Below are 5,344 nucleotides of genomic sequence, written 5' to 3'. Positions count from 1 at the left end.
CGATGCTGCAACATGAATTTCATCTATAAAGTTCTGGGAGAGGCTGTTTCCTTAAAGAGATCTAGAAATGGAATTGTTGCATCAGAGGATGAAAGGGTGTAACTGCTTTTTAAAAAGCTGGCATCTCAGAGAATCCACTGAAGCAGAGAAACCTCCATGCAGGGGTGCTGAGCTGCTCGCTTCCCCACACCCTCACCTCTCTCATTTCCCACTGCCCAAGTTTTCTTTTTTTTAATTATTAATTTAGTTGAAAGAAAGGTTATATGGCATTTCCTCTCTAATTCACGAAGGAGATATTTCTCCACATAACTGTTCAGTTCAGTCACTAAGTTGTGTCCAACTCTTTGCGACCCATGGACTGCAGAACACCAGGCTCCCCTGTCCTTTACCATCTCCTGGAGCTTGCTCAAACTCATGTCCATTGAATTGATGATGCCATCCAACCATCTCATCCTCCATCGTCCCCTCCTTCTCCTGCCTTCAATCTTTCCCAGCATCAGGGGTTTTTTCCCAATGAGTCGGCTCTTCTCATCAGGTGGTCAAAGTATCGGAGCTTCAGCTTCAGCGTCAGTCCTACCAATGAATATCCAGAGTTGATTTCCTTTAGGATTGACTGGTTTGATCTCCTTGCAGTCCAAGGGACTCTTAAGAGTCTTCTCCAGCTGCTGCTGCTGCTAAGTCGCTTCAGTCGTGTCCGACTCTGTGAGACCCCATAGATGGCAGCCCACTAGGCTCCTCTGTCCATGAGATTTTCCAGGCAAGAGTACGTTGATGTTTTTTGTCCTTCCAATGAATATCCAGAGTTGATTTCCTTTAGGATTGACTGGTTTGATCTCCTTGCAGTCCAAGGGACTCTCAAGGGTCTTCTCCAGCACCATAATTCAAAAGCATCAATTCTTTGACACTCGGCCTTCTATATGATCCAACTCTCACATCTGTACATGACTACTGGGAAAACCATAGCTTTGATTCTCTGGACCTTTGTTGACAGAGTGATGTCTCTGCATTTTATTATGCTGTCTAGGTTTGTCACAGCTTTTCTACTTCTATTTCCCTCTGTGGACCATGTGCTCCCCTGAGGCTACCTTTCACGGAAGGCTGGATTAAGTATAAGGGAACACTTGCCCTGAGGTCAGGACCACCCTGCCTCACTCCTCAGAGTGCTACATGCAACAATGCTCCTGCACACCAGGTGAGGGAAGGAAGTGCAGTGAGAAGCACCGGAGCGCCATGAAATGGTAGTGTTCACTGACCGGGTTCTCTGTGTGTTATGGCTTCAGAGTCAGGTGAGTTTATTAAAATTCCACTTTGAGATCATGTAGAGTCATATGCTGTTGTAGAGAGGTCCCACACACCCTTTACATAATAGGGAAAATAGGGAAAACCCAATCTGACTCTGTGCCGGGTCTCTTTCTTTCACTTGAACCTGTGTGTTCTATTGCTTTTGCTACAAGTTAGTCACTAAAGGGATGCTGCCTATAGCTTGAAGTACACATAGTGCCCCAACTCCAGGAGCCCTGCCTCCCATGCCTGAGGTTAAATTGAAATACCTTTTTTTTTTTCAGCTCGCAGGAAACACCCTGACCAGGACCGCCTGTAAAAAAGAAGGTGGTCTTCTTTCCTGCAGGAAAGAAGAAATGAACACATCCCCTCTGGGAGTCTGGCTAGAAGGAAGAAATAGTTGCAACAACTTAGGGCCTTTTTTTAAAAAAAAAATCTTTTCTTCCCCAACCAACCCCCCCCCGCCCCCATTTTGCTCTGTGAAAGAAACTAGCATCTAAACCTGGGCAATGGGACTTCCCTGGTGGTCCAGTGGCTAGGACTCCATGCTCCCAATGCGGCTGGGTCGGTGGCGGGGGGTGGGGTCAGGAAACTAGATCCTACATGCTGAAACTACAATCAAAGATCCCGAGTGCCCCAACTGAGACCTGCACAGTCAAATAAATAAGTAAATATTAAAAAAAAAAAAAAAAGATAAAACTGGGCAAGATGGTTCTTTGGGACACTAGTCCACCCTGTCCTCGGTCTGCTGGCTTTCTGTTGGTCTCTCAATTTATTGGGTTGTCGAGCGGTATGTAGTGCAAGCCTGGACTGGGTAAAATGCCCTGAGTTTCCGGCAGTGGCAGTGTCTTGTAAAACTCTAGCACAACATCACAGCAGGGAGCTGACACCAGTGCTGCCCAGACACAGGACATTGTGTGCCCCCAGGGCCCCTCCTCCTGCCCTTCTGTAGCCACATCCACTCCCTCCTTACCCCAGCCCCTCCTTAACCCCCAGCAGTCACTAAACTGTCCTCCATGTCTATAATTTTGTCATTTTCAAGAGTGTTCCAGAAATGGAATTCTATGATATATAGCCTTTGGGGACTGGAGTTCTTTCATTCAGCATAATTCTGTCAAGATCCATCCAGGTGGTTGTATATATCAACATTTTAGTCTTTTTGCTGCATCCACGGTGCCAATGGACCACACATTGTCAGACTAGTCACCCATCAAAGGACACCCGGTGGTTTCCAGTTTTCAGCTACTAGGAATAAACCTGCTGTGAGCAGCTGCTGCCTGGCCTTCGGTTTTGGTGCAGCCCTCTGTGGTGAGGGCCTGAGTGGTGGGGCAGAGCAAACTCTGTGAGGCCTCCCTTCAGATGAAGCATCTGCAATATCCCAATACATAATTGATCAGGCTCTCTGCAGCCTGGAGACAGTGTAACGGGCTACCAGGAAAGACTGTTTGGGCTCCAGTTCCAGCAACCTTTGAAAAAGCAAATGCTATCTCAGGAGAAAAGGATCCAGGGAAAAAACAAAAACATTCAGTGGACATCAGTTAATAGGAATAGCATCATTTTCACCAGTATTAAAAGGGATCACTAAACCAGAATGTGTGCTAAATTCAACCGTTTTCTAAATTCCCATGTGAAAAATAAAACCTCCGATAGGTCTGCTTAGGGGAAAAATAGCTCACTTACCACTCGTGAGCTGGAGTGTTGCCTAGTAGAGTTTGGAAGAACTTTGACCTCCCCTTCCCTCTGTCCAGAAAGAAAATTCTTCCAAACAAGAGTTGGCCAGTGAGGCCAGGACACAGCATTGCCATGAAGGAAGAATTTTTAGTGTCTATCTTTTCAGAGTCTCGGCATTTACTTCTCTGTTAGACTAGATTAAGACGTGGAGACCTGGCCTTGGAGTCTACATTTGGTATCATTCGTTTCATTTTATTTTTATGTTTCTTATTTGAGTAGATGTGAAGTGATATGTTGTTGCCACTTTAATTTGCATTTCCCTGATACCTAATGGATGTTGAGCATCTTTTCATGTGATAATTGGCTGTTTGTGTTGAATCTCTCTCTCTCATTTTTTTAAAGTTTTGGTTGGGCTGCAAGACTTGCAGAATCTCAGTTCCCTGAACAGGCACTGAACATGCCTCCACTCTGTGGAGGCACAGAGTCCTGGGAGCTCCCTGAGTTGGTCTCCTCTGATTTTTCTTCCTTCTGCTGTTCCTTTCCTGCCTCCTTTTGGATTGGACAAATATTTTATATTATTCCATTTTACTTCCTTTGGAGAAGGAAATGGCAACCCACTCCAGTATTCTTGCCTGGGAAATCCCATGGACAGAGAAGCCTGGTGGGCTACAGTCCAGGGGGGTGTAAAGAGTCGGACATGACAGAGTGCGTGCTCGTGCGCGTGCACGCGCACACACACACACACACACACCTCTTCATATACACATTTCTCATCTCCCACTTATCACCTCACGCCTGAAATTTCTCACTTGACAACGTAACCCATTCACAAACGTGTGATGTCCTTTATCCACACATCCTTTGTATTATCACTGTCATATCATTTACTTTTTTTTTTTAAGTATTTATTTATTTGGCTGTGCCGGATCTTAGTTGTGGCACGTGAGATCTAGCTTCCTGACCAGGGATCGAACCCATGCCCCTTGCACTGGAGCACAGAGTCTTAGCCACTGGACCATGAGGGAAGTCCCTCATTTACTTCTATATACACTTTAAAACCATCACACAAAGTTATTAAGCATGCTTTAAACAGTCAGTTGTCTGTTAAGAAAGCTATGGGAAGACGAAAAAAAGCATAATTTATGTTTCCCCATTTGTTGATTATTTCCAGGGCTATCCTTTCCTTCCCATACATCTAAGTTTCCAGTGTATTATTGATATATTATTTTCTTTCACCCTCAAGAGCATCCTAAAGTGGGAATTCCACCCCCCCACACCAAAAAAAATAATATCCTAAAGCATTTCTTGTAGTCTCTACCTGTTGGCCACAGATTCTTTCAACTTTATCAGGAAATAGCTTTATCTGTTCTTTTATAGCTTTTTTTCTTTTTTTGCTGAACATATAGTTTTTGGCTGAGTTTTTAAAATTCAGCACTTTAAAGTTTTATATAGTGGGTTTTTTGTGTGGTGAAAAGTTAGTCGAAATTCTTATCATTTTCCCCCTGGAAGTAAGACAAGAAAGAACTTGTCTTTCTTGGCTGGATGCTTTCAAGACTTTTTTCTTTATGGTTTTCATCAGTTTGACTGTAGCATGCCTAGGTATGATTTTGAGATCACTTGGTGTCATTTCAGGTACCACAGCTCTTTATGTCTCTGCAGAGAAGAATACAGTGAGAGCAAAGTGGCAGATGAGAAGTGATTTATTAGAACAGGACACTGTGAGGCTTACGAGCAGGCGGACCAGAAAGGCCATACCCTGATAACTTAGGGACACAGTTTCTAATCAAAGGAAAAGTGGGGAGGAGAGGAGAACTTCTCTGTCTCTCTCCAGTAGACGCCATGTTTCCGTCATCAGTTCCTCCTTGGGTGGGGCAGAGTTTACCTGTCCCTCCCTAGATGGTCAGGCCAGGAGTGTCATAGCACTTTGGAAAAACACTTTCAGGTCTCAGTACAATGAAGGTCTTTCATTTTGAAGTCACCTTCCCATAAGTGATTTGTTTTCTGTGTGCACAGAGCTTGGTTTGGGGTCACTGACTTGTTGACACCATTGGGCAGAGTGCAGGCCCCTTTTTCTACTATTGTTTTATTGTTCTGTGGGCATTGTGTAAAAAACCTGTCTTGGGGGCCAAAGAACATGTTTCGGGGGCTCCTAACTCACTCAGCTCACTGGGTAGGATGTGGGTCTCCTGTCACCATTGTTTTGTTGTTTGGGGGCGTGTCTCGTGTTTCTGTTGCAAGATTTTGTTGTTAAGCAAACCTGCTTTCTTGAGTAATCATTAACTTACTGGGGTCAACCATATTCTTTTTACTTAAAATCTACTAGTGGGATTAACTATTTAATCACCTATTTTGTCCATTCTGTCCCTGTCAAGTCTATTTGCAGGTATCCTAC

Source organism: Bison bison, unplaced genomic scaffold (assembly GCF_000754665.1).
Source record: "Bison bison bison isolate TAMUID 2011002044 unplaced genomic scaffold, Bison_UMD1.0 scf7180017864037, whole genome shotgun sequence".
NCBI lineage: Eukaryota > Metazoa > Chordata > Mammalia > Artiodactyla > Bovidae > Bison > Bison bison.
Note: the sequence above shows the minus strand (reverse complement) of the source record.